The sequence below is a fragment of the Tamandua tetradactyla genome, chromosome 13 (assembly GCF_023851605.1).
Source record: "Tamandua tetradactyla isolate mTamTet1 chromosome 13, mTamTet1.pri, whole genome shotgun sequence".
In the NCBI taxonomy this organism is placed as follows: domain Eukaryota; kingdom Metazoa; phylum Chordata; class Mammalia; order Pilosa; family Myrmecophagidae; genus Tamandua; species Tamandua tetradactyla.
The window spans coordinates 22,297,476-22,316,556 of NC_135339.1; the positions used below are offsets into that span (position 1 = coordinate 22,297,476).

At 38.2% G+C, this 19,081-nt stretch overlaps 1 protein-coding gene and 1 pseudogene across 4 annotated transcripts in view; one reads left to right on the plus strand and one right to left on the minus strand.

Annotated features, from left to right (window-relative positions):
* ADK (adenosine kinase) overlaps window positions 1-19,081 on the minus strand; it is a 626,273-nt gene that overhangs the window by 377,048 nt on the left and 230,144 nt on the right. The window lies entirely within an intron of this gene.
* On the plus strand, window positions 14,696-17,285 carry LOC143653686 (GTP-binding protein 4 pseudogene; annotated as a pseudogene).

The following is a 19,081-nucleotide window of genomic DNA, read 5'->3' on the forward strand; positions in this document are numbered from 1 at the left end:
TTAAATAAGTTTGTAAGTTGACGTAAATATATTCTCCTAAAAATGCCAACGATGAAATGAGACTCTTAGTGGATAAAGAAGTACAATTAGAAGATAGAAAGCCACTGGCTCTAGAACAGGGGCAACAATGCCTCTGAGGAGGAAAACGAGATGAGGAACGAGGGATGGGTGGCATCAGCATTTAGACGCCTCTATGCAGCAATACAAAGAGTAGTAGTGAGTAAGCCAACACTTTGGCTCACTTCCTCTCAGTTAAGCCTGGGCACCAGCCCAACTGATAGATGACAGACAATTATAAAACAGAGTGACATTGGCACGTTATTGTGAGAACACTGAAGAGAACTGAATGGTGTGCGAATGTGGTGGAAAGGGGAAGTTTAGTGTCAAGTATGTCACTAGAAAGAAAGCTGGAGGTTAAAATATGGGAATGTATAACATAGTGAATCTTGAGATGGACAATGTCTGTGAATAACTGTACAAATATAAAAAATGATCTTTCATGCACTAGAACAAATACCATTTCTGTTCTGGAAAACAGAAGCAAGCTAAGCCCTTCCTCTACTTTAGGCACTCTAAACCAGACCACTGGCAGGGAGAGGTTGCTGAAATTAAAGGTACTGCATCACTTTACCCCCCTGGGAAGCTGCAGGCAAACAAGTGCCACATGCTGGGCAGGACAGGAGAAGCAGAGAGTGTAGAGGCTTCATAGTAAAGTGTGACAACCAGCAGGATCTCACCCTCAGAGAAACTTGATATTGGCTACTCTCTCCTCTTGAGATATGGGCCTGTCTAGTCTGGGAAAATCTGCCTGGGATCGATCATATTTGAGGAGGCCCTCCTCAGAAAAAGGTTCCATAAAAGCAGGTAAAGAAACAGAAAAACAAGAGCTGAAAAATTCTGATCAGTTAAACAGAAGCAACACTAGAAGTCCAGATAAGCTCAACTGAATTTCAAAGAGAAGAGAGAATAAAATCATCTAACAAGAAAACCTCAGTAAAAGACTGAAAAACACCTCCAGAATGAACTAATTAAGGAAATCAAATGCTTAGACTCCAGCAAAACATAGCAATCATACTAGAAAAATTAAAGATATGGCCCAAAGAAACAAACAAAAATTTCAAATGAGATACAGTAGTTGAAACAACTAATGCAGGATGTTTGAACAGACATGCAAAATTTCATCAAAAAATCAAATCAACGAGTTGAGAGAAGATATGGCAAAAGAGATGAAGGATATAAAGAAGACACTGGATGAACAGAAAGAACTCAAAAATTTGAAAAAACAAATCGCAGAAATTAAGGGAATGAAAGGTACACCAGAAGAGATGAACGAAAACAACAACAGAGACCTACATGAGCAGATTTGAAGAGGCAGAAGAAAGGGAACAGTAAACTAGAAGGCAGGACGTCTGAAATGCTACAAATAAAAGAAAAGACAGGAAAAAGAATGGAGTAGGGCCTCAGAGAACTGACTGACAATATGAAGCACATGAATATGTGTTATCGGTGTCCTAGAAGGGAAAAGGAAAATTTCCCAACTCTTAGACACAAAATTACAGAGCCAAAGAAGTACAGTAAACTCCAAACAGAATAGATTCAAATAGACCTCCTCCAAAACACTTAGTAATCAGATTGTCAAATGTCAAAGACAAAAAGAGAATTCTAAAAGCACTGAGAGAAAGCAATCTATCACAAACAAGAGAAGCATGATAAGACTATGTGTGGATTTCTCGGCAGAAACCATGGAGGAGAGAAGGCAGCAGTATGGCATACTGAAGATTCTGAAAGAGGAAAAACTGTGTACCAAGAATTCTATACCCAGCAAAACTGTCCTTCAAAAACAAGGAGAAGATTAAAATATTTTCAGTCAGTCACTAACAGAAATTGTAACTAAGAGATGAGCTCTACAAGAAACACTAAGGGGAGCACTACAGGCATAGAGGAAAAGACAGGAGAGAGAAGTCTAGAGAATAGTAGAGAAATGAAGACAATCAATCAAGGCAAAAAGAGAAAAAAGTTAAGTATGAGCTACAAAATCCAAAATACAAAATGGTAGAAGAAAGTACTGCCTTTACATTAATAACACTGAATGTTAATGAATTAAACTGCCCAATCAAGACATAGCTTGACAGAATGGATTAAAAAACAGGAAGCATCTATATGCTGTCTACAGAAGATTCACTTTAGACCCAAGGACAAAAACAGATTTAAAGTGAAAGGCTGGAAAAAGATATTTCATGCAAAGAACAACCAGAAAAGAGCAAGGGTAACTATATTAATATCCAAAAAATTAGACTTCATATGTAAAACAATTAAAAGATACAAAGAAGGACACTATGTATTAATAAAAGGAACAACTCAACAAGACATTACAAACATAAATATTTATGCATCAAGCCAGAGTTGGCCCAAAATAAATTAAACAAACACTGACAACATTGAAGGGAGAAGTATACACCTCTATAATAATAGTTGGAGATTTCAATTCCTTTCTCTCATCAATGGATAGAACATCTGGACAGAGGATCAATAAGGAAACAGAGATTTTTGAATCCTATGATAAATGAACTAGACTTATACACATTTATAGAACATTACACCCCACAAAGCAGGATATACATTTTTCTCAAGTGTTCATGGATCATTCTCAATGATAGACCATATGCTGGGTCAGAAAGCAGTATACAAAACATTTTCTCGGATCATAATGGAATGAGATTGGAGATCAATAACAGGCAGAGGGCCAGAAAATTCACAAATATATGGAGGCTGAACCACACACTCTTAAATAAGCAGTGGGTCTAGGAAGAAATTACAAGAGAAATCAGTAAATATCTTGAGGCATATGAAAATAATAAAAACAACATATCAAAACTTATAGAAAGTAGCAAAGGTGAAAATGAGGGGGAAATTTATTGCCCTAAATGCCTATATTAAAAAAGAAAGAGCAAAAATCAAGGAATTAATTGTTCCCCATGAAGAACTAGAGAAAGAACAGCAAAATAATCCCAAAGGAAAGAAATAACAAAGATTAGAATAGAAATAAATGAAATTGACATGAAAATAATACAAGAAAATCAATGAAAACAGACAGTACTCCTTTGAGAAAATCAATAAAATCAATGGAATCTTAGCTAGGCTGATAAAAGAAAAAGAGAGAGAGAGAGAATGCAAATAAATAATATCAGAAATGGAAGAGCAGACATAACCACTGACCACACAGAAATAAAAGAGACGTGAGGATATTATGAGCAACTATATACTAATAAACCACACAACATAGACAAAATGGAGAACTTTTAGAAAGGCATGAACCAACATTAACCGGAGAAGAAACAGAGGACCTCAATAAACCAATCACAAGTAAAGAGGCTGAATCAGTCATCAAGAAGCTCTTAAAAACAACAACAACAACAAAAAACACCCCAGGACCAGATGGCTTCACATGCAAATTCTACCAAGTAGCCAAGAAAGAATTAGCACCAATCCTGCTCAAACTCTTCAAAAAATTTGAAGAGGAAGAAAGCTACCTAACTCATTCTAAGAAGCCAACATCACCCTAATACCAAAACCAGATAAAGATACTACAAGAAAAGAAAATTTCAGACTAATCTCTTTAATGAATATAGACACAAAATCCTCAACAAAATATTTGCAAATTGAATCCAGCAGCATATTAAAAGAATTATACACCATGAACAGTGGGATTTATTCCAAGTATGCAGGGGTGGTTCAACAAAAGAAAATCAATGGAATAAGCCATATTAACAAGTCAAGGCAGAAAAACCACATAATCATTTCAATTAATGCAGAAAAGGCATCTGACAAAATTCAACATCCTTTCTTGATGAAAACACTTCAAAGGATAGTACTAAAAGGGAATTTCCTCAATATGATAAAGGGAACATATGAAAAACACACACCTAACTGTACCCTTAATGGGGGAAGATTGAAAGGTTTCCCTCTAAGATCAGGAACAAGATAAGGATGCCCACTGTCACCACTGTTACTCAATAATGTGCTGGAAGTTCTAGCCTGAGTAATTAGACAAGAAAAAGAAATAAAAGCCATCCAATTTGGAAAGGAAGAAGTAAAACTCTCTCTGTTTGCAGATGATATGTAGAAAATCCTGAAAAACCTATAGCAAAGCTACTAGAGCTAATAAATTAGTACAGCAAAGTGGCAGGGTACAAGATCAACACCCAGAATCAGTAGTGTTTCCATGTACTAGTGTTCTAGTTTGCTAGCTGCCAGAATGCGATATATCAGAAACAGAACAGCTTTTAAAAGGGGGAATTTAAGTGGCAAGTCTACAGTTCTAAGGCTGTGAAAATGTCCCAATTAAAGCAAGTCTATAAAAATGTCCAAATTAAGGGACCAACAAGAGGTTACTTTCACTCAAGAAAAGTCAATGAAGTTCAGAGTTTCTCTCTCAACTGGAAAAGTACATGGCAGACATGGTGATATCTGTTTGATTTTTCTCCAGACTTCTTGTTTCATGAAGCTCCCCTGGGGGCATTTTTCTTCATCTCCAAAGGTTTCTGGCTGCCTGGGTTCTCATGGCCCTGAAGCTTTTCTCTTCTAAAGGATTCCAGTAAACTAATCAATACCCACCAGGAATGGGTGGAGTCACATCTCCCTCTCATCAAAAGTTAATACCTACAATTGGGCACATCACATCTCCATGGAGATAATCTAATCAAGTTGATTCCATTTACAATGGTGTGATGGTTAGGTTCTGATGTCAACTTGGCCAGGTGAAAATGCCCAGCTTTCTAGCCAGGCAACCAATGGCCTGCCCATTGCTGAAAGGATATTTTGTGGCTGGCTGATAAGCTAGAAGAAGGGTTTATTACATCATCAGTCAGGTGATTGCAGCTGTGGCTGATAACATCTATGACAACTAAGGGCATGCATCTGAAAATTAGATATCTGACCAGATGAAGGTTTTTAAGGAAGAGAAGAGACTTTCACTGCTTCTTCAGCTGTAAGCTTCTCCTGTGGAGTACATCCAGACCCTTCATTGGAGCTGCCAGTTTCACAGCCTACCCTATAGATTTTGGACTCTTTCAGTCCCAGTTGCATGAGACCCCTTTATAAATCTCATATTTACAGATATCTCCTTTTCATTTGTTTCTTTAGAGAATCTTGATTAATACAAATAGCAACCAAAAGAATCAAATATTTAGGAATAAATTTAACTAAGGACACAAAACACCTATAAGCAGAAAACTACAAGAAACTGCTAAAAGAAATCATGGAAGGGCAAGGTGCACCAAATAGCTAAAAATATCTTCAGAAAGAAAAATGAAATGGAAGTCTCACATTACCTGACTTTAATGCATATTACCAAGCTATAGTGGTCAAAACAGCATTGTACTGGCATAAAGACAGATACACCAACCAAACAATGGAATCAAATTGAGTGTTCTGAAATAGAACAACACATTTATGGACACTTGATTTTTTTTTAACTTATCTTTTTTTAATTTTTTATATTGTGTAAAATAACATATATAAAAGAAGCAAAGAAAGAAGCAATACTTTTCGGAGCATGCATCAACACGAAGTTACAGGACAGATTCCAGAATTTGTCATGGGCCACCATACCATCCTCTCAGATTTTTTCCACTAGTTGCTTCAGAACATAGGAGGCCAGAAGGAATAAATATTTTTTATTATCACAATCAACTTTTTTTCCTTTTGTTGTGAAAAATAAATATACCAAAAAGCAATAATTTCAAAGCACAGCACAACAATTAGTTGTAGAATAGATTCCAGAGTTTGGTATAGGTTACTGTGGTAGTTAGGTTCAGGTGTCAGCTTGACTAGGTGACGGTGTCTAGATCTATTTGCTATGGACATGAGCCAACGGTATGTGAACCTCATCTGTTCCTGATTACATCTGCAGTCAGCTAGGAGGGGTGCCTGCTGCAATGAATGATGTTTGATTTAATCAGCTGGTGCTTAAATGAGTGAGCTCAATGTAGCACAGCCAAAGCAGCTCAGCATACCTCATCTCAGCACTTGCAGCTCAGCCAAGGCCTTTGGAGACACAGAAGGGAATCACCCCAGGGAAAGGTGTTGGAACCCAGAAGTCTGGAGAGAAGGCCAGTAGAGATCGCCCTGTGCCTTTCCATATAAGAAAGAACCTCAGTTGAAAGTTAACTGCTTTCCCTCTGAAGAACTATACATTAACTAAATAAATCCCCTTTTACTGAAAGCCAATCCATCTCTGGTGCATTGCATTCCGGAAGCTAGCAAACTAGAGCAGATTTGGTACCTGAGAAGTGGGGTGCTGCTGCAGTTTGCAAATACTAGTATGTTTTGCAAATACTAGTATGTTGGAATGGTTTTTGGATGGATAAGGGGACAATTTTGGAGGAACCGAGAAGAGAATGATGGAGAAGTCCTGGAGTGCTTGAAAAGACTGTTGGTATAAACAAAACCACTGCCAATCTGGGCAAAGGGGGACACAAAAGGGACAAATTGGAGTTTGCAGAGTAAGAACCATGGAAGCTTGAGTCTGAAGCCAAGAAATCTTGGCCAGGAGAGTGGACCTACCCATACATATGGAGAGGATGAGTCTCGCACCTCATTGCAGTGGAGGAATTGTGCCACCTCAGTCTGTGGAAGAGTTGTGCCACCACAGTCCTTGGAAAAGATGCAGCATGCTCCTTGGGGACTGGGAAGAGCCTGGATGCCACCACATGGAAGGGTTGAGCGTGTGCCCTGGAAATGGCAGAGAGCCCAGGTGTGGCCCCGATGCCTGGAGAGGGTGGAGCCAAAAAAAAGTGGTCTCCTCAACGTCCCCTGAGGTTGATTTGGAAAGAGACGGGCCACTGCAAAGAGTGGGACTGCCACTTCCTAAAGCTGAAGGACTTTCAGACTTTGAAATCCAATGGTCTTTACTCTGCAGGTTTTCCTTCCAATGTCTCACTATGGGTCCTGTGTCCCTCTGCATATTGGCACCAAATAACTTGTTTTGAGATTTATAGGTCCACAGCCAGAAGAGAATTTTTTACACTTTAATGTTGTTTAAGTTGATGAGTGTACTTGCCAAGTTGACAAGGGGTAAACACGTGGTAGTCACGTTCAGGTGTCAACTTGGCTTGGTGAAGATATCTAGGTCTACTGTGGTGGACATGAGCCAACGGCGTGTGAACCCCATCTGTTGCTGATTACATCTGCAGTTGGCTAGGAGGTGTGCCTGCTGTGATGAATGATGTTTGATTTAACTGGCTGGTGCTTAAATGAGAGAACTCAACGTAGCACAGCCCAAGCAGCTCAGTATACCTCATCTCAGCACTTGCAGCTCAGCCCAGGCCTTTGGAGATACAGAAAGAAATCACCCCAGGGAAAGGCGTTGGAACCCAGAGGCCTGGAGAGAAGGCCAGCAGAGATCACCCTGTGCCTTCCCACATAAGAAAGAACTTCAGTTGAAAGTTAGCTGCCTTTCCTCTGAAGAACTGTATATTAAATCAATAAATCCCCTTTTACTGAAACCCAATCCATCTCTGGTGTGTTGGATTTGGGCAGCTAGCAAACCAGAACAGTTACAATTGCACAATTTTAGGTTTTTATTTCTAGTTCCTCTCAGATACTGGAGGCTAAATTGAATATCAATTTAATGATTCCACAATCATATTCATTTGTTAAACCCTACCTTCCCTGTATAACTCCACCCTCACCTTTGATCTTTCTATCCCACTTTCTAGGGGTATTTATGCCATGGCCATTCTAACTTTTTCATGTTGAAAGGGGCTGTCAATAACATGGGGTAGGGAGATGGAACTACCTGATGTTCTGGAGAGGCTGGGTGCTCAGAGGCTGAGTTCTCTGGTCTAGGTTGTAGGTCTCTGGAAAGTTACTCTAGTGCATGGAACCTTGGTGAAATCTTACATACTGCACTAGGTGTTCTTCAGCATTGGCTGGAATGGTTTTGGTTGGGGTTTGGCAAATAATGATTGATAGGAATGTCTAACTGAAGCTTACATAAGAGCAACCTCCAGAGTAGCCTTTCAACTCTATTTGAATTCTCTCTGCCATGGATACTTTATTAGTTACATTTCTTTTCCCCCTTTTGGTCAGGATAGAATTGTTGATCCCGTGGTGCCAGGGCCAGACTCATCCCTGGGAGCCATCTCCCATATCATAGGGAGACGTTCACCCCTGGATATCATGTCCCACGCAGGGTGGACACAACTGATCTTTGATAAGGTAGTCAAGCTATCCAATTGGGACAGAGCAGCCTCTTCAATAAACAGTATTGGAGAACTGGATATACATTATGCAAAAGAATGAAAGAGTATCCATATCTCACACCTTATACAAAAATAAACTCAAAAGGGATCAAAGGCCTAAACATTAGAGCTAGGACCATAAAACTTTTAGAAGAAAATGTAGGGAACTATCTTATAAATTTTGTGATAGGAGGTAGTTGCCTGAACCATACATCCAAAGCACAAGCAATGAAAAAAGAAAAAGATAAATGGGAGTGTTCTAGTTTGCTAGCTGCTGGAATGCAATACACCAGAGACAGACTGGCTTTCAGTAAAAGAGGATTTATTTAGTTAACATATAGTTCTTCAGAGGAAAGGCAGCTAACTTTCAACTGAGGTTCTTTCTTACGTGGGAAGGCACAGGGTGATCTCTGCTGGCCTTTTCTCCAGGTCTCTGGGTTCCAACAACTTTCACAGGGGTGATTTCTTTCTGTATCTCTGAAGGCCTAGGCTGAGCTGCGAGTGCTGAGATGAGATATGCTGAGCTGCTTGGGCTATGCTACGTTGAGTTCTCTCATTTAAGCACCAGCCAATTAAATCAAACATCATTCATTGCAGCAGGCACACCCCTAGCTGACTGCAGATGTAATCAGCAACAGATGAGGCACACACACCATTGGCTCATATCCACTGCAATAGAACTAGGCAGTTCACCTAGCCAAGTTGACAACTGAACCTAATTACCACAGGGAACTCAAAATTAAACACTTTTGTGCATAAAGGAAGGCTATCAGGAAGGTAAAAAGGCAACTTATGCAATGGGAGACAATATTTGGAAACCACATATAAGGGTTTAATATTCAGAATATATAAAGAGATTCTACAACTCAAAAACAAAAAGACTGATAACCTGATTTAAAAATGGGCAAAAGACATGAACACACACTTTTCAGAAGAAATACAAATGACTAAAAGGCAGGTGAAAAGATGCTCAACTTCTACTGGCTATTAGGGAACTGCACAAAATCACAATGAGCTATGATCTCACACCCACCAGAATGGCCTTTATCAAAAAACAAAAACAGAGAATGACAAGTGCTGAAGAGGATGTGGAGAAAGAAGCACATTTACCCACTGTTGGTGGGAATGTATAATGGTGTAACTACTCTAGAAGGCAGTTTGGCGTTTCTCAGGAAGCTAAATATAGAATTGCCATATGATCCAGCAATCCCATTACTAGATACACATATTCAGAGGAACTGAAGGCAAGGAAATAAACTGATATTCGCACATTGAGGTTTTAGCAACATTATTTATGACTGCCAAGAGATGGAAACAGCCCCAATGTCCATCAATGGACGAGAGGCTAAACAAACTGTCGTATATACGTACGATAGAGTATCATACAGCTGTAAGACAGAACAAAGTCAAAAAGCATGTAACGACATGGATGAACCTTGAGGACATTATGCTGAGTGAAATTAGCCAGAAACAAAAATACAACTACTGAACAGTCTCACTAATTTGAACTAACATTAAGTGAACTTTGAAAGTTAAGGTTAAAGACACATGTTAGCAGCAGCTAAAAAGAGATTGGGCATTTAGTGCTGAAGGAGTACAGAATATGCAACAGGATTGATTATAAAAATTCAGAAATGGATAGCACAAAACTATCTGAAGATAGCACTGTAATATAAGTACCCTGAATGAAGCTGAATGTTAGTATGATTAAGGGAGAAAGTCTGGGGGTATATACAATACCAGAAGGAAAGACAGAGTATAAAGACTGAAATGGTATGACTAAGGAACGCCTGAAGTGGACAATGATGGTGATTAAATGTACAAATAAAAAATATATATATATTTGTTTTACATTTTTTTTTACAAATAAAAAAATGTTTTTCACGAGGAAGAACAAATTAATGTCAGCAGAGTAAGATATTGAAAATGGGATGGCAAGTTAGGATCTATAGCCAACAGTAACACTGTAATATGCTTCCACTGAATGTAACAAAGGTATTATGCCAAAACTAAATGTCAACAAGTGGGGGATATGGGAGAGGGATATGGGATCTTTTGGGGAAGAAAAGGTAATGTCTTCATATAGATTGTGGTGGCGAAGGCATGGGTATATCATTACAGGAGGAACCACTGATTTTTTTTTTAACCTAGGTTGGGGATTGTATGCTGTGCACATAAAACTTTAAAAATGAACCCAAAGTTGCCTCAGATCCCTTTCTCTGTTGATGGGCTGACTCTGTGATTCTTAATTTCCTAGCTTTTCTTTAGATTTATAACCTATGTATGAAATCCTATATAATTTATTGTTTTATTTGATTCTAAACTATTTATGGATGGAAAAATGTTGTTTTATTTTTAATTTGAAACAATCCCAAACTTAAATAAATAAAAAGTACTTGTGCTCTAAACACACACACACACACACACAAATTGAACAGAGAGAAACAGTGATGGAGAAAATATGGCGAGGGAGATGTACCTATTAACTGTTGGTAAGGAAGTTGAGACATACAGTCCCTCAGGAGAACAGTGTGGCACAGGAAGCTAGGGATGGGGCTGCCATGTGATCCTGCAACCCCACTGCTAGGTATATTCCAGGAAGAACTGAAAGTGGGGATAGAAATGGACATTTGCACACTGGTGTTTATGGAAGCAGTATTCAATGACTGAGGAATGGAAGGGGAGAACTGTGCTGAATACATACAATGGACTACTGAGTGGCTACAAGAAGGAATGAGGTTGTAAGACATGCAACTAGTGAATGAAACTTGAGGACAGTATGTTGAATGAAATATCAGAAACAAAAAGTCAAATAGTATCATACCTCACTGATATAGACTAACCATAATATACAAACTTGGAAGATTGAAGTCCAGAGCATGGGTTATCAGGTTGGGGTCTTTTTTTGTAAAGTGTCCTAGATTGCAAGCTCTTTACAATCTGGAATGGTAACTGTTATTTTTAAATTCTGAGATACTCAGCTATTCATGTATAACCTGGTCATTCCCTGAAACTTCAGGTATTTATGTCACACATGAAACTCAGAGTTAGAGCTCTGAAGCTATGAAAGTCAGAATTACCCTATACAGCAACTGTTAAAAAAAAAAGTTGGAAAAGTGATCAGACTAACTGGAGAGATGAATGAAGCACCCAGCATCATGAGATTGAGAAAGCCTTTTTGATCAAAAGGAAGAAGAGAGAAATGAGACAAAATAATGTTTCAGTAACTCAGAGGTTTGAAACAGTCAAGAGGTTATTCTAGAGGCTCTTCTCATGCATTATATAGTTTATACATTACATATTTTAGTTTATGGTGTATCGGATTGGCTAGAGGGAAGTACCTGAAAGTGCTGAATTATATTCCAGTAGCCTTAATTCTTGAAGATGACTGTATAACTATATAGTTTTTACAATGGGACCGTGTAACTATATAGTTTTCACAATGGGACCGTGTGATTGTGAAAACCTCGTGGCTGGTGCTCCCTTAATCCAGGGTATGGACAGATAAGTAAAAAAAAAAAATAAGGAAAATAAATAAATAAATAAATAATGGGGGATGGGGTTGAAAATGTAAGTAAATTACAATACTAGTGGCCAATGAGATGGAGAGTTAAAGGGTATAGGTTGTATGAATTTCTTCTTTTTTTCTTTTTATTTCTTTTTCTGGAATAATGCAAATGTTCTAAAAATGATCATCGTGATGAATTCTCAACTATGTGATGTTATCGTGAGCCACTGATTATTCACTTTGGATGGACTGTACAGTACATGAAGATATCTCAATAAAAACACTTTAACACGACGAACAGTCTCACCACCCTCCCCCTCTCTGCGTGGGACATGATTCCCAGGGGTGTGGACCTTCCTGGCAACGTGGGACAGAGATCCTGGAATGAGCTGAGACTCAGCATCAAGGGACTGAGAAAAACCCTAGAATGAACTGGGAATTAACATCAAGGGATTGAGAGAACCTTCTCGAACAAAGGGGGAAGAGTGAAACGAGACTAAGTGTCAATGGCTGAGAGATTCCAAACAGAGTCGAGAGGTTATCCTGGAGGTTATTCTTACGCATTAAGTAGATATCACCTTGTTGTTCAAGATGTAGTGGAGAGGCTGGAGGGAACTGCCTGAAAATGTAGAGCTGTGTTCCAGTAACCACGTTTCTTGATGATGATTGAACAATGATATAGCTTTCACAATGAGACTCTGTGAATGTGAAAACCTTGTGTCTGATGCTCCTTTTATCTACTATATCAACAGAAGAGTAGAACATATGGAATAAAAATAAATAATAGGGGGAACAAATGTTAAAATAAATTTAGTTTGAAATGCTAGTGGTAAATGAAAGCGAGGGGTAAGGGGTATGGTATGTATAATCTTTTTTTTCTCTATTATCGTTTTATTTCTTTTTCTGTTGTCTTTTTATTTCTTTTTTTAAATCGATGCAAATGTTCTAAGAAATGATGAATATGCAACTATGTGATGATATTAAGAATTACTGATTGTATATGTAGAATGGAATGATATCTTAATGTTTTGTTTGTTGTTAATTTTTTTAATTAATAAAAAAAAGAAAAAAAACACTAAAAAAATCTGTACTCTACCTGAGGAAGTGGGGAAGATGGTCAAAACTAGAGTAGCTGGAGATTAGCTCTGCTCCATGGAAAAGTTAGAGAAGGGACAGGAGAGTGACTGAGGTGGCAATTTGGGAGTGCGGCTGACCTGGGAGAGCCTTCCGCACCACACACAGCAGCCCTGGTTGCAGAGGCCGAAGCAGAAAGCTGGAGCCTAGCACAGACACACGGAGCCCATGGGAGTGCACAGACTGTAAGGCAGGACTAGGAACAGTCCTAGAACTGCACATACACACAGCCCTCAGCCTCACTTCCCAGCTTTGAAAAAGTGCTGACCTGTGCAGCTGGGTCACATTTGCCTCCAATCTACAAAGGTGTAACAGTGACCTGCTGCCGCAGCTCTATCGTGTGTACAAAGAGACCCATATCTCAGACCAGGGCACACCAGGGCTATGTCCCCCAGACTGGTGCACCCACACAGCTACATCCTCCCTGGCTACTGGGCGCTCATGTTCACAAGCATCAGCATAACATCTCCAACCTGCATGCTACCTGCCCTGAAACAAATCACCATACTGAGTCTTCAACCCTGTGCTCCATGCTGTATAACCATCCCGCACACACAAGGCCTTAGACTACTGAAAGAAATCAATTCCCAGAGAAATCAATAAAGATGTTTACATGCCACAAAGACAGCAGAAGATCACTAAGCATATCACAGTGCAGACAGATATAGCCCTAATGACCAGATTAAAACACCAGAGGAGACATAGATGTTGGAACAACTAATCAAAGATGTTCATACAACTCTACCTAATAAAATAAGTAGGATAGCAAATGACATAAAGGAGGTCAAGAAAACAGTAGAAGAGCACAAAGAGGAATTTGAAGAATAAATAGAAAAATAGTGGATTTCACAGAGTTAAGACTCTGTTGACCAAATAAAAAACATACTAGAGGCACACAACACCAGATTTGAAGAGACAAAAGAAAGAATAAGTGATACAGAGGGCGGGATAATTGACTTCGAAGACTCAAAACAGTAAATGACAAAAAAGATGGAAAAAACTGAATGGGAACTCAGGGAAATGATAGACAAAAGAAAGCACTCAAATATAAGAATCATTGGTGTCCCAGAAGGAGAAGAGAAGAGTAAAGGGCTAGGAAGAGTACTTGAGGATATAATGGGGGAAACTTTCCAAACCTCATAAAGGACATAAATATACAAGTCAAAGAAGCCCAAAGAACTCCAAAACAAGTCAAAGAAGCCCAAAGAACTTCAAACAGAATAAATCCAAATAGGCCTTCCCCAAGGTACATACTAATCAGTCTGTCAAATGTTGAAGAGAAGCAGAAACTCCTGAAAGACACAAGAGACAAACAATCTGCTATACACTAGGGAAATCAAATAAGACTGAGTCCAGACTGCTCAACTGGCACCCTGGAGCCAAGAAGGCAGTGGTATGATATACTGAAGATCCTGAAACAGAAAGCTTTCCAGCTAAGAATTCTGTACCCAGCCAAATTGTCCTTCAAAATTAAGGGAAAGATTAGAACTTTCACAGACAAAGAAGTTCTGAAAGAATTTGTTACCAAGAGACCAGCTCTACAAGAAATACTAAAAGGAGTTCTGCTGGATGAAAAAAAAAAGACAGGAAAGGGAAGTCTGGAGGAGGGCACAGAATTGAAGAGTACCACTAAGGGTAATTTAAAGAATACAAAGAGAAAGAGGGAAAAGAATATACAGATCTGACAAATAAAATTAAAAAGATAAGATGGTGGAATCAAGAAATGCTTTTTCAGTAATAATTTCAGATGTTAACAGAATAACTTCAATTAAAAGATACAAGTTGGAAAACTTCCAGAAGTGACGCAAGCTGCCAGCATGCAGTCACCTGGCTGCGAAAGCCCACCTTATGTGAATAGGCTGAAGTTTCGTGGTAAAGTTTGGTCCACACTCTTCTGGTAGTGGGCTCACGGCCGCAAACATGGCCCACTACAACTTCAAGAAGATTATGGTGGTTCCATCTGCCAAGGATTTTATTGACCTGACATTATCAAAGACTCAACGAAAGACTCCAACAGTTATTCATAAACATTACCAAATTCATCGTATTAGACATTTCTACATGAGGAAAGTCAAATTTACACAGCAGAATTACCATGACAGACTCTCACAGATTTTATCAGATTTCCCCAAATTGGATGATATTCATCCATTTTATGCCAATTTGATGAATATTCTCTATGACAAGGATCATTACAAGTTGGTTCTAGGACAAATAAATATTGCCAAAAATGTAGTGGACAATGTTACTAAAGATTATGTACGGCTTATGAAATATGGAGATTCTCTCTACCACTGCAAACAGCTGAAACGGGCTGCCCTTGGGCGAATGTGTACTATTATCAAGAGACAGAAACAGAGTTTGGAATATTTGGAACAAGTGCGTCAACATTTATCCAGTTTGCCAACCACTGATCCAAATACAAGGACTCTGCTTTTATGTGAGTATCCCAATGTCAGAAAATCCAGCTTCATCAATAAGGTGACAACAGCAGATGTTACAGCCTTGCGCCTTTGCAACTAAATCTTTGTTGGGCACATGGATTACAAGTATCTACGTTGGCAGGTTGTGGATACTTCAGGGATTTTGGATCACCCCTTGGAGGATAGGAACACTATTGAAATTCAGGCCATCACAGCACTGGCCCACCTTCATGCTGCAATTCTGTATGCCATGGATTTGTCTGAATAATGCGGACATGGATTGAAGGAGCAGCTAGAACTGTTCCAAAATATTAGACCTCTCTTTATCAATAAGCCTCTTATAGTTGTAGCAAATAAATGTGATGTGAAGACAGTAGCTGAACTTTCTGAAGATGATCAGAAAATATTTATAGATTTGCAAGCTGAAGGATTTCCTGTGATAGAAACCAGCACCCTAACAGAGGAAGGTGTTATTAAAGTTAAAACAGAGGCTTATGATAGGCTTTTGGCTCATCGAGTTGAAACCAAAATGAAAGGAAATAAAGTGAATGAGGTGCTGAACAGATTGCATTTAGCCCTACCAAACAAAAGAGATGATATGGAAAGACCGCCTTTCATCCCAGAAGTAGTGGCCCATAAGAAGAAAATGGAAACTGAGGAGCCAAAAAAGAGATGGGAATGAGATACTGAACTGGAAATGGGAGATGATTACATTTTAGATCTTCAGAAGTACTGGAATTTAATGGATTCATCTGAAAAATATGATAAGATACCAGAGATCTGGGAAGGCCATAATATAGCTGATTATATTGATCCTAATATCATGAAGAAACTGAAAGAGTTAAAAAAAGAAGAAGAACTGAGAACAGCTGCTGGAGAATATGACAGTGAATCTGAAAGTGAAGATGAGGAAATGGTGGAAATCCGACAGTTGGCAAAGCAAATTAGAGAAAAAAAAGAAACTAAAAATTCTGCAGTCCAAAGAAAAGAATACACAGGGACCCAGAATGCCTCGAACTGCTAAAAAGGTTCAGCGGAAAGTTTTGGAGAATGAGATGCGTAATCCTGGTGTTGACATGGGTGATAAAGACAATGACCCGTATGCAATCCAGGCAAGGAGATCTCGGAGTGTTACCAGGAAAAGAAAACGGGAAGACTCTGTTCCGCCTTCTTCTACAGCTCGGAGCCGTAGTTGCTCTCGAGCGCCATGTGATGTTTCCCGTCTTAGGGATGTCAAGGTGATGAAGAAAAGCCAAGACCGTGATGAAGAATGCTCAAAAGAAGATGAATCGATTGGGGAAGAAAGGGGAGGCGGACAGACACGTGTTTGATATGAAGCCCAAACACTTACTCTCTGAAAAGAGGAAAGCTCATAAAAAGGATAGAAGATAAGTGTCTTTTTAAATTGAAATTTGCTGAACTGATTTTTCCTTCTTTGTTTTTTTTTTTTTTTTTTCTGTTTGTTTGCTTTGGTTTGATATAGTCATAAAGTTGAAGAAGTGATCTATAAACTGAAAAAGGCAATGAAAATAAGTAAGGCACTTGCTGCTTTGCTGGAAATCATAGCTATTTAACTATACAGGTGTGAGAAATTTTTATTCTTACATATTATTTCAAATATTTTAAGTAGACGGTAGTTTCTGTGTTTAATGGTGTTTTGATTGCTTCAGAGTTGCAGAACTGGAAAGACTTACTGATGTGATGACACTTCTGATGGAAGTCTCTCCTTATTTTCTTTTGCCAAGGGGAGCTTTGCTTTACCACACACAAATAGTCCTTTTTCGTGGAAAATATCCCCACTGTGAACTTGGGGCGAAGGCTACCAGAGGCCGTGCTTTGTAGGCATGGAAGCAAATGGACATTTATGAAGATATTAGAAACCAGGGCTTTAAATACTCTCTTAAATTATTTTCCATTCCTTTGTACAATGTATCGTTGTAAAACTGTCTTCAATTACTTTTTCTGAAGTAAACTCTGAGAAAGTAAAAAAAAAAAAAGATACAAGTTGGCAGAATGGATTAAGAAACATAAAAACATAACCCAGCTATATGCTACTTAGAAGAGACTCACGTTAGACACAAGGATACAAATAGATTGAAAGTGAAAGGATGGAAAAAGATTTTCCATGCAAGTTGTAACCAAAAGAAAGATGGAGTAGCTATACTAATATCAGACAAAATAGACTTTAAATGTAAAGACATCATAAGAGACAAAGAAGGACACTATATACTAAATAAAGGGTCAATTCGCCAAGAAGATATAACAATCATAAATGTTTATGCTCCCAATTAAGGAGTGCCAAAATACATGAGCCAGACATTGGCAAAACTGAAGGGAGCAATAGATGTTTAATCAATAATAGTAGGAAACTTCAATACACCACTCTCCTCTATAGACAGAGCAACCAGACAGAACATCAACAAGGAAATAGAGAAGGTACCAATTTGTTTATACTGCTTCTTAAAATGTATAAATGTAAGATGTTTAAAGGAAAAAAAACTCAAAGAGATTGAGAAATATTTATGCTTATACAAAAAATTATGCGTTCAAAATGACAAACGACAGTGAGCCTAAACAGAATAAATACATAGCACAGAATCAAATAATACAATAAGAAGAATACAGATTTATAAAGCAAGGTTATACTTATGAATTCACTCAATCATTCAAGAAAGTTTACTGAATGCTTTCTAATGCCAGGAATTGCTGGAGCTGCTGAGAACACACCTGGGAACAAAACGGAAGTGTGTGACCTTAAGAAGTGTATCTTTTAGTGAAAGCCAAGATAAAAAGAGAAGGAAAACTACTGAAATAATATATCACAGCAATAAGCTAAAGAAGGAAAACAATCATATAATCCATTCAATACCTTTATACCTACCGATTCCTTATAAAAGCATAAAAGTAAAAATAACAGGACTAAAGTAATTTTTCCTTAAAATGGAACATGTATATTCAACCAAAACCCAATCTTAAAATCTCCAAGGAATTTTCAAACTTCTTCATACAACAACACATGAAAAAGGAATAAATGAAAGGAAAAAATAAATACAATTTTCAGGGAACATAAACAACTATCTTGAAATCAAAGGAAGTTATTAAAAAGTAACAGAATCAAGGGCGGGCCACTGTGGTTCAGCAGGCAGAGTTCTCGCCTGCCATGCCAGAGACCCGGGTTTGATTCCCAGTGCCTGCCCACGCAAAAATAAAAAAAGTAACAGAATCAAGAAAGGAATAATGTATCTAAGTACAAAATAAATATATGTCTTAATATACCAATAATAATTACCTGGAAAGCATAGTAAAGGAGAAATGCCAATTATAAAAGCAGTAGAAATAACAAGAATAAAAAAGCCTGCCACATAATACTTAGAAAACATGTGAGAGTGTAAAAAAAAATAAATTAGTGAGTAATTTAAAAGGATATTAAATTCAGTACAGATATGCCATTCTACTAGATCAAAATACTAACCATAAAATAACTGTTGTTCCCAAGTTAATTTATAAATTGTACAGAATTCCACTCAAAATCTCCAGGAGGATTTTTTAAATAGATAAAATGATTCTAAAAATAATTCTAAATAAAGAATAAGCAAGAAAAGGAAATAAAATTATATGGGGGAAAAATGCCATGCAACTATTTAGCCTAGATATTTTAGCATTAATTTGAATACTTCTCACTCCTAAGGAGTATGATTTTTATTCCTCTCCTCCTGAACCCTGGAGTAGGAGGTAGGGTATGTAGTGGGGGCACTAGTATGGGGGATAAAGAG